This window comes from Polypterus senegalus, chromosome 16, assembly GCF_016835505.1.
Source record: "Polypterus senegalus isolate Bchr_013 chromosome 16, ASM1683550v1, whole genome shotgun sequence".
NCBI lineage: Eukaryota > Metazoa > Chordata > Cladistia > Polypteriformes > Polypteridae > Polypterus > Polypterus senegalus.
Genome location: NC_053169.1, coordinates 3,556,366 through 3,568,298, shown reverse-complemented (window position 1 = coordinate 3,568,298; position 11,933 = coordinate 3,556,366).

Below are 11,933 nucleotides of genomic sequence, written 5' to 3'. Positions count from 1 at the left end.
GCGACTAAGGGGCCCCAGCTGTGTTTGGCCCACTGTCCTGGCCTGGCACTCTGCTGTGAATCTGGTTATCATTATCATTACGCCCAGCAGCACATGGGCGTAGGCAGCTGGGTAAAAGCACGCTGATAGTCTGGAGGGATGGCACACCACACCCCACGCTGTGTCACAGAAGAACTGGGGCCGCCCCTTATTAAGGGACAGTGACCCACTGCACTCATTCAAAGGCTTCGACTAAGAGAGCTGTGGTGTTTACCCCTTGAACCCGGCACTTCATTAGTCTCATTGTTTGGTGTGATACAATAAACGGGCATACATACACTCCTGGGGAAGAGTCCATGGTCAACTAGTGCTAAAAACCAAGAGATAACCCTGAAAGCTAGCTGGGTGGCACTGCTATAAAGGCACAGGAATCCAGCGCAGTGACAGGTAATGCAGCAATCGGCCTGCTTGGACGTGGCGCTACTCGTACAATCACAAGTCACTTTACAAAGCAGAGGGCTAACCGGGCATCTGTGTCACTGTCACAACTTGCAGCCCATCCTGCTGGCCTGCCATGGCAGCTCAGGGGCACACTTGCACTGGTGGGTCCTAAACCTCCTGCCATCCTGGTTAGGAGTGGCTGCTCCAGTGGCATTACCAAGATGGCATCCTTGCGCAGGCATTTGGACACGAAGGGATGGCGACCCACAGCTGAATTAATGGCAAAATATTCTTCTCAATGGGCAACTTGTTGACGCAGTGCTCTCATGGACTCGGCCTGCTGGGTTTAAATTGTCAGTGTGGAGTTCGCACTTTCTCATGGGTTGTCTGCTGCTCCCTCAGCCTCAAAGACGGGCATGGCAGATATGCTGGCACAATGATTTAGGCCTGTTTACAGTCTGCCAGCTCTCAAAATTCAATCAAAAGGACGGCCTCAGTGCTCCTACGAGGCCAGGAAACAAAAATCAGCTGAGCCACAAACCAAGCCACGTTAGTATGCGGTAGGCCTCTCTGTCGCTCGGACTGAGGTACGGTGTGGCGACTGTGCCAGTCGTCATTTAGAGCAGGTGGTCTCAGCACTCAGGGACTCAGAAATGGCACGGGCACACAGCTTTCTGACCGAGACTTGTAATGATTTGAAAGGTAACAAGATTTAAGCTTTGAACAGAACTTTTCCTTTTTGTTTTTTGCTATTTTAGTTTTTTCTTTTTTACTTTGAATTTTAACTAAAACTTTTAACAACGAAGATATTTTGTCTGTGGAATCGTTTCAGCGCGTCAGGCTTTTCTTGAATCCCATTTTTAAACTAGAGCTGCTGAACTTTGGTCATTTTAGAAAAACAGCTACACTTATAAAATGACCCAATTCAAAATTCAATGTTCAGGACGGAGCCAATCAGACAGGAGTGTTTACCAATGCCTCAGTGCCAGCGCTGCGGGCTCTGCCAGGCTGTAGGGGCCCAAGGGTGGCCCCCGGGGTGAACACACAAAGGACAGGACGTCGCAGAACTGACAGACTACATAAGGGTAGTCTGTCAGTTCTGCGATCCAAATTCAAAGAGTTAGGTACCAGGCTGAGGAGCAGAACTGACAAGGTAGTCTTCTCCGAAGTTCTGCCTGTGCCACGCGCCAGTCCAGGTAAGATTGAGGAGATTAGAAGGCTTAACGTGTGGCTCAAATCTTGGTGCAGGGTAGAAGGGTATAGGTTTATGGGGCATTGGGACTCCTTTTGGAACAGATGGGACCTGTTCCGCCGTGACGGGTTACATCTGAACCGGAGGGGCACCAATGTATTGGGGAGGCGTATGTGTAGGCTAGTCGAGGATTGGGGGGCAGGGAGTTTAGGACAGGCCAGATTTAGATCTATACATGGAAGAACAAACAATGGTGTAGAAATAAAAATGCATAGTAATGTAAATTTTAAGCAAACACGTAAAGATAGAAGGATTAACACATTAAAAATAGCTTGCCTTAATGCTAGAAGTATCAAAAATAAGGTAAGTGAGTTGGAGTTGTATGTAGCAGAGCACAATTATGATATTATAGCAATAACGGAAACCTGGCTAAATAACAAAGATGGGGATGAGTGTAACATAGAGGGATACACATTTTTAGGAAGGATAGACAGAACAGAAAAGGAGGTGGGGTTGCTGTTTATGCCAAACAGGAATTAAATGTAAGTCATCTTCAGTTGGATGATGAGCCCCATCTTAGTGAGGACATGTGGCTTCGCCTGGAAAATATTAGGGAAAAGGTCTCATTTTAGGAGTGTGTTATAGACCACCCAATTCAGACAGTAATTTCAACACACATCTTTTAGTAATATCAAAAGGCAAGTTTACAGGGGATATTATAGTCATGGGGACTTTAATTATCCAAATATTAACTGGGATAACCTTACAGATGGAGGAGCACAAGAGCAGGAGTTTTAGATGTAATCGCCGACTGTTTTTAACACAGCATGTTAAAGCACCAACAAGGGGTGAAGCCTATCTGGATTTAGTATTCTGTAATAATCAGGATAGAATTGAGGGTGTAGAGGTGATTGAACCACTAGGGTCAAGTGACCATAATGTAATACAATTCTCAGTATTTTGTAAGAGTACAGATGCAAAGACTAAAATTGTTAAGTTGAACTTTAGTAGGGCTAATTTTGAGCAGATGCGACAAAGTCTAAGTAGGATAGACTGGGATAAGCTTTTAAATGTGGAGACAGTCGAGGAGCAGTGGAACAGGTTTAAAAATGTTTTACATGTAATGCAGGACAGATACATACCTAAATTTGGAAGTAATAGGAAACTAAAAAAATCTCCACGATGGATTAATAAAGATTTAAAAAGAAGTTGCAAAGGAAAAACTGCTGTATAAGGCATATAAGACTAATGACTGCAAAGAGAACCGTGAGCGTATGAGAACATGAGGGCAACCATTAAGAAGGATATCAGAGAGGCTAAAAGACAGTTGGAGAGGAATATAGCAGATAAGGGAAAGAAGACCCCAAGAGATTCTTTCAGTATTTTAGTAGTAAAAGAACAGTTAAGGAGGAGGTCAAGTTCATCAGGAATAGTAAAGGGAATTAAAAGATACAGACAATGAAATAGCAGATGCCCTAAACTTACATTTTTCTGAGGTGTTTACAAGTGAGCAAGTGGATAACCTGCCAGAGGTAAACACAACTACTAAGGAGGTACTGAGGGATTTGGAAATTGTAGAGGGAGAAGTGCTGCTCAGATTAAATAAGATGAAATCAAACAAATCACCAGGCCCAGATAATATTTATCCTCGTGTTCTTAAGGAGGCTAGTGAGTACATATATAAACCCTTGACACATATTTTTAGGAAGTCACTGTGCACTGGAGAGATTCCAAAGGACTGGAAAATGGCAAATATCATCCCATTATATAAAAAGGGTGACAGGGCAGATCCAAGCAACTATAGGCCAGTAAGCTTAACAAGCATCACAGGAAAATTAATGGAAGGAATTATTAAGGATAAGATTGAGCAACACATGACAAGGACAGGAGTTATTCTGAACAGTCAGCATGGGTTCAGAAGGGGGAGGTCGTGTTTTACTAACATGTTGGAATTCTATGAGGAGGCAACAAAAGGATACGATCAAAGTGGAGCTTATGATATTATTTATCTGGACTTTCAGAAAGCATTTGATAAGGTGCCACATGAGAGGTTGGGCATCAAGTTAAAAGAAGTGGGAATTCAGGGTGATGTTTTTAGATGGGTGCAGAATTGGCTCAGACACAGGAAGCAGAGGGTGATGGTGCGAGGAACCTCATCAGAACTGGCTGATGTTAAGAGTGGTGTTCCACAGGGGTCAGTGCTAGGGCGCTGCTATTTTTAATATATATAAATGATTTAGATAGGAATATAAGTAACAAGCTGGTTAAGTTTGCAGATGATACCAAGATAGGTGGATTAGCAGATAATTTGGAATCCGTTATATCATTACAGAAGGACTTGGATAGCATACAGGCTTGGGCAGATTTGTGGCAGATGAAATTTAATGTCAGTAAATGTAAAGTATTACACATAGGAAGTAAAAATATTAGGTTTGAATACACAATGGGCGGTCGAAAAATCGAGAGTACACCTTATGAGAAGGATTTAGGAGTCATAGTGGACTCCAAGCTATCAACTTCCAAACAGTGTTCAGAAGCCATTAAGAAGGCTAACAGAATGTTAGGTTATATAGCACGATCTGTGGAGTACAAGTCCAAGGAGGTTATGCTCAACCTTTATAATGCACTGGTGAGGCCTCATCTTGAGTACTGTGTGCAGTTTTGGTCTCCAGGCTACAAAAAGGACATAGCAGCACTAGAAAAGGTCCAGAGAAGAGCGACTAGGCTGATTCCAGGTCTACAGGGGTTGAATTATGAGGAAAGATTAAAAGAGCTGAGCCTTTACAGTTTAAGCAAAAGAAGATTAAGAGGTGACATGATTGAAGTGTTTAAAATTATGAAGGAAATAGTACAGTGGATCGAGACTTGTATTTTAAAATGAGCTCATCAAGAACACGGGGACACAGTTGGAAACTTGTTAAGGGTAAATTTCGCACAAACATTAGGAAGTTTTTCTTTACACAAAGAACGATAGACACTTGGAATAAGTTACCAAGTAGTGTGGTAGACAGTAAGACGTTAGGGACTTTCAAAACTCGACTTGATGTTTTCTTGGAGGAAGCAAGTGGATAGGACTGGCGAGCTTTGTTGGGCTGAATGGCCTGTTCTCGTCTAGATTGTTCTAATTGTTCTAAAACAAAGATTATGAACTGAATGGAAATGCATAATAAATACATAAAGAGGAAAGAGCCAAATGCCTACTGACGATGCCCAAAGGACCCCCAGTTGAGGTGGGACGCGTCCTAAAGCCTCTGCATGTGCCAGGCGGCTCGTCCTCCTGTGGAGGCCATACATTTGTCACGAGATTAACAGGCTGTGTTTCTTATTTCTTGGTGTATTTATTTCATTCTTCTTCATGTGTTAACTTCAAGGACGCCCCTCACTACGTTACGGCCAACGTGAAGTCCAGTTAGCCAGAGACCCTCGCACATCAGTCGACGCCATCGCTTCAATTGGACTCGGCCGTCACCGAAAGATGCTGAGCTACCACAAGCCCATCGGGTCTCCATTTGTGACTGCATGGCATTGTAAAGTGCAGTTGAAATGACGTCACGTCTCAGAATCGGCAGAGCAAAGGGGGCAGACACAAGGGGGGCAGAGACAAGGGGTAGACAAGGGGCAGACAAGGGGCAGAGACAAGGAGGGCAAAGCAAGGGGGCAGAGACAAGGGGCAGAGACAAGGAGGGCAAAGCAAGGGGCAGAGACAAGGGGCATAGACAAGGGGCATAGACAAGGGGGCAGAGACAAGGGGCATAGACAAGGGGGTAGACACAAGGGGCAGACACAAGGGGCATAGACAAGGGGTAGACACAAGGAGGGCAGAGCAAGGGGTAGACACAAGGAGGGCAGAGCAAGGGGGCAGACACAAGGGGGCAGAGACAAGGGCAGAGACAGGGGGGCAGAGACAAGGGGCAGAGACAAGGAGGGCAGAGACAAGGAGGGCAAAGCCAGGGGCAGACACAAGGGGCATAGACAAGGGGGTAGACACAAGGAGGGCAGAGCAAGGGGCAGAGACAAGGGGTAGACAAGGGGCAGACACAAGGGGGCAGAGACAGGGGCAGAGACAAGGGGCAGAGACAAGGAGGGCAGAGACAAGGAGGGCAAAGCAAGGGGCAGAGACAAGGGGCAGAGACAGGGGGCAGAGACAAGGGGGTAGACAAGGGGGCAGAGACAAGGGGCAGAGACAAGGGGGTAGACAAGGGGCAGACACAAGGGGCAGAGACAAGGGGTAGACAAGGGGGCAGAGACAAGGAGGGTAGACAAGGGGCAGAGACAAGGAGGGTAGACAAGGGGCAGACACAAGGGGCAGAGACAGGGGGCAGAGACAAGGGGGCAGAGACAAGGAGGGCAGAGACAAGGAGGGCAAAGAGGGGCAGAGACAAGGAGGGTAGATAAGGGGGGCAGACACAAGGGGGGCGGGGACAAGGGGGCAGAGACAGGGGGGCAGAGACAAGGGGGCAGACACAAGGGGCAGAGACAGGGGGCAGAGACAAGGGGGTAGACAAGGGGGGCAGAGACAAGGAGGGTAGACAAGGGGGGCAGAGACAAGGAGGGTAGACAAGGGGCAGAGACAAGGGGGGTAGACAAGGGGCAGAGACAAGGAGGGTAGACAAGGGGCAGAGACAAGGAGGGCAGAGACAAGGAGGGCAAAGCAAGGGGCAGACACAAGGGGCATAGACAAGGGGGTAGACACAAGGAGGGCAGAGCAAGGGGCAGAGACAAGGAGGGTAGACAAGGGGCAGAGACAAGGAGGATAGACAAGGGGAGACACAAGGAGGGCAGAGCAAGGGGGCAGAGACAAGAGGGGCAGACAAGGGGGCAGACACAAGGGGGGCAGAGACAAGGGGGCAGAGAGGGCAGAGACAAGGGGTAGACAAGGGGGCAGAGACAAGGGGGCAGAGACAAGGAGGGCAGAGACAAGGGGCAGAGACAGGGGGGCAGAGACAAGGGGGTAGACAAGGGGGCAGAGACAAGGAGGGCAGACACAGGGGCAGACACAAGGAGGGGCAGAGACAAGGAGGGCAGAGACAAGGAGGGCAAAGCAAGGGGGCAGACACAAGGGGGTAGACAAGGGGGCAGACACAAGGGGTAGACAAGGAGGGCAGAGACAAGGAGGGCAAAGCAAGGGGCAGACACAAGGGGTAGACAAGGCAGACACAAGGGGGCAGAGACAGGGGGGCAGAGACAAGGGGCAGAGACAAAGAGGGCAGAGACAAGGAGGGCAAAGCAAGGGGGGGGTAGACAAGGGGCAGACACAAGGGGGCAGAGACAAGGGGCAGAGACAAGGAGGGTAGACAAGGGGCAGACACAAGGGGCAGAGACAAGGGAGCAGAGACAGGGGGCAGAGACAAGGGGTAGAGACAAGGAGGGCAGAGACAAGGAGGGCAAAGCAAGGGGGCAGACACAAGGGGCAGAGACAAGGGGTAGACAAGGGGCAGACACAAGGGGGCAGAGACAAGGGGCAGAGACAGCAGAGACAAGGGGGTAGGCAAGGGGCAGAGACAAGGGGGCAGAGACAGGGGGGCAGAGACAAGGAGGCAGTTCACACATTTGGTGCTCCCATTGTGTAAAAGGACAACAGAAAGTGAACTCTTCTGAAAGGTAATAATAAAGAGTGAATAACAGAGCACAAGATTAGAAATCCTCCAATAATTTCAAAAGGTACGACAGAGTCAGCGTGTCTTCGGGCTTTAAAAGAACACTGAATGCCACCCCAGCGCCTCGGGGTCTCTCCTGCTCATCAGGGGCCTCATGTATAACGCCGTGCGTAGAACTCGCACTATAACATGGCGTAAGCACAAAAGCCGAAATGTGTTTACACACAGAAAAATCCAGATGTAGGAATCTGTGCGTACGCCAACTTCCACGTTCTTCTGCTCCATAAATCCCGATCAGCGTGAAAACTAACACTCGTGCACGCACCTTATGTCCCGCCCCAACTCCTCCCAGAATTACGCCTATTTGAATATGCAAATCAATATAAATCGCCCTTAAACTCAGCCTTCTGTGAAAAGACAATGGGAAAAGCACGGGGGGGAAAATATAAGAATTTCAGCGAATACCAAGTGGAGGCAAAGGAAAAACATACAATTTGTTCAAATAAACCGAGGAATAATCAACAAAATGAAGTTGATCGAGTGACATAGCGTGTTGGAGAAACTTGAAAGCTCACATTCACAAATCGCACAGTGCTGGAAATAAAAAAGAAGTCACATATCAAAGTCGCCGTGAAAAGCCGAGTTGTAAGCCCACCGTCTGAGTGTCACATGAAAGTTTATTAGGGTACAGAGAAAAAAGGCACACAGTGGGGAAAAAGCACGAAATGTCAACTTCAATCTCGACATTTCCACTTTAATCACGTAGTTTATTTTGTCATTAAAGTAGAACATCATAAACTTCATCTTAAAATCGTTTAATTAACCAGTTTCTCAAATCACATCAGTAATTAAAGTCGCACGTTAAATGCTTTGTTTTGTATTTGATCTTCTACTCGTATGTGCTCTGTGTGTGTGAATCACTACTTGCTTCTTAAACCGGCTCTCTTCCTCCGACTGGTCACAGAGTCCATGACATTTGTGATATTACAGCTCTCTGAATAACTCAAATACTGAGATGTATACGTGATGTCATTTTCATGATGATAGGAGTTAAAGCACGTTATTAAACATGTGTTTCATGAGCCTCGTGCTCATGACAAGCATTTATCTTTGTCGAAATTTGTCGCCATGCTTTTTAGCTGTGTTGTTATTTTCTCTTTCTGTTTTATATTGAATATATGTTACGTAGCCGTCACTGCAGTCCTTGCTTTTCTTTCCCAAGTAACCGATCGCCACACAATCAGCTCTGTAATAGAAGTTAAGCCATCTGTAAGCTTAGCGCCGATTCTTCAAAACGTTTAAAGAACATTGAAATATCTTCGTAGTACATGTTTAATTATTCTATCCTTCACGACACTCCCAGTTTAGAATATGGATTATTTAAATGAAGTTCAAGTTTTATGTGTATAATTTAACAAACATATTTTGCTGCATTTCACCTTAAAAATGATCTCGTCATCATATGTAAATACGTGTGACGATGTGGGTTCTGGCTCCACACTCCCTTTGCATTTTGGGAACCCTTGAACCCAACACCGTCGATAATGTTGCCGAGTGAGCTATTCAATGGAGGCAAATAAACAATTGAGCAAGGGGTGGTGCAAAAAGTGCAATAGTGCTTTTATTAAAAGCAGTCAACAAATCAAAAACAGTGTTCCAATAAATAGTGCAGTTTCAAAGTTCTTTAAATAAATAATCCATAAAAAGAACACGTGGAGGTTAAAAATCAATAGAAAAAACACAATCCTTAAAAACGTGAGGTTAAATCTTCTTATGGAAGCAGTCTTTAAAACAATAACAAATCCGGTGCCTATTTTCTGTATGCGTCTCACCTGCTTATCCCGTATGGGCTTAGCAGCAGGCAAGACGCTCTCTGCAGCTGCCCTCCTACATCACACGCTCGAGACTGGAGACCTCCCGATCCCTGGCTCCGGTATGGCACTCATCCCAGTCCCGGAGAACTTGGTTTCCCACAACGGCCAGGTCGCTCACGTTGGGGATTCCCACCACCAAGTCTCCCGACTTCCGCTGCCTTTCAATGGCCTCTCTGCGGCCAGTCGCCTTCCCTGGTCACTCCCGCTACCTGATCGCTCAGCGGGAGCGACATCAACACAAACACGTGGGTGTCGGCCTAACACCCAGCTTCTACGCAGCTGTCCACGAGCGCTCATTCGCTCGCCCGCTCTTCGCGGCTCTCTCTCACCGACCTGCTTCCTCTACTGCTCCCGATAACCTCCGTCCTCTCCTTTCCTTTCACTCTCCGATCGTTTCTCTCCCCTAAAACCGACTCGCTTCTTTTTAAATTGACGAGGGCCACAGCAGCTGCAGCATTAGCCACGGGACAATCATGAATGTGGGCAGTTCCTCACCTGTGCACTAGGTGAGAAACGCCCACACCCTACGGATCGTCCCGCGGCCCACTATGGCCCAACGTCCCCTCGCTAAGCCGCGAGCACATCGATTATTTATTAAAAAATGAATGGCCTTTTGCTCAACGAGCTGTGGACCCATAACACCACAATACGCGCTTTATAAAGTGGCCCAGGTTGTGAGATATTATAACTGTAGTGCAAGTTTACAGTGAGGTGATTGTACTTATAAGTCCTAACAGTTCTACAAGGAGCCATTGATTGACTGCATTTAAAGTTCTTGGGATGACCACGAGGTCCGTACAGGAAAGGCTTTAAAACATTTTGCAGTGGCTGAGGTAGCGTGTCCTTAAAGCTGTATACCGATAATTCTCTTTCTGATCAGCTGCTGCTGTGATTCACACTCAGATACAGTGATATAAATACTCTGAGTCGTGTAGTGAGAGTAATATGGACAAAGATGATCCGCTGTGGCAACTCCTAACGGGAGGAGCTGAAAGAAGAAGAAGAAGAAGAAGTGAGAGCAGTTCTGGTATTTGAATACTATGGCTGTTCCCTGGCCCATTATATTGTTACAAGTTAATTACAATCAGATGCATTACACTAATAAACAATATGCGGTTAGTTTCTGTGTATTTATAAAGCCGCGTCATGAAAATAAGGAGTAATCACACAGGAACAGTAGCACTGCTTTGACGCTGGGTGCCGCCAGTTTGCAAAACCGAGCGGAGAACTTGCGTACGACATGGCATGAGGTACCGTGGAAAAGTGCGTGGCTTTACGCCAAGTGTAGGTTTTATACATCGCGATTTGAACGTGGAAAAGTTCTTACGCAACATTTCTGTGCGTACGCACCGTTTATACATGAGGCCCCAGGTGCCTACTTGCATTTCCATTCCAGGCCTGTCAGACCTCCACCCCCAGGTCACCCAGCGTTTGCACAGGTCCAAAGGGTTCAGTGCCCAGCAAGCCAGAGGGTAACAAAGTAAACAACTGGCACGCGCGGTTGGGTGACGTTCTCTCATCGCCGTTCTCTTTGGATTCAATAAACTAAAACGGGACAACTAAGGAAGCGAAGTGCCTTCAAACGGTCCACATTAGCTAACTGGGTCATTGGACCCCCTGAATGTTACGCTTTGCTGACATCTTCTAACTGGTTTGATCAGCCAGCTACATATGATGTGCTAAAACTTTCTTTTTGAATTTTTGTAAATGTGTTAATAAATAAAATGAAATATCAAATTTCCAGAAATCTTGAGACCCTCTTGCCATGACCTCAGGTGCAACTCATTTCCATGGATTATCTCTGAGATATGAAGTGTCCAATGTGATCGACTGGGACGGATTTAGAAGGTCCACCTCATCTTTTTTGGGGTCTCACATGGCCAGTGCCAAGCGGTCAAAGAGATTGTCCTTCAGCCTCTGAGGCAGGACTGTGTCAAGGCACAGAAAAATGTCAGCAGCTTTGAAGGTAGCGAGGAACACAGTGGCCACCACCATCCTCAGACCCTTCCTTGAACTCGCTGCCACACCAAACTGAGCAAATGAAGGGGACGGCGCCGACCGCGAACCTGAAGGGCGCTGTCACAGAACTCCAGACGTTTCCACAACCTGCCAGAAGAACAAATCCACCAATCAGCATTTTTGGTAGAAGCAACTCCCCGTTACAGGACACGTGGTGGCTCACATGGGCTTAGCCAAAAGACAGCCAAGAGACTTGGGGGGCCATAAAGGAAAAAAAGAAGGATAACGTGGTCTGACAACACCAAGTCCTTGGCTGGAGGAAAGCGGGCAGCGCTCATTATGCACTCATCACCGTCGCCACAGTGGCGTGAACATCATGCTGGAAGAGTGGTCTTCAGCAGCAAGGACTTGTCAGGATTTAGGGACACAGGGACATATCAAAATGCAAAGAAGTCTTGGAAGGAAACTCAGTAGCTCAGGTTTGGACCAAGGCGATCCTTCCAATGCATTAAAGACCCAACACACACACACACAGCTAGGGCCAGCAGCAGGTCCAGATGGAGTATCGTCATGACTGCTGAAGGCCTGTGCGCTGGAACTGGGGAGAGGCCTGAGGCTTTGGAAAACATCTTCCATCACCCCAGTCCTAAAGGTGTCACGTCCTAGTGAGCTGAATGACTTCCGGCCTGATGTCACATGTGATGAAGACCATGGAGCGGCTGCTGCTTCACCACCTGAGGCCACAGGTCTGCCATGCCCTCGACCCTCTGCAGTCCTCATACCAGGAGAAGGTGGGAGCGGAGGATGCCATCATCTATATGCTTCCCTCTCCTACTTGGACAGAGGCAGTGGTGCTGTTAGAATTCTGTTTCTGGACTTCTCTATGTGCCT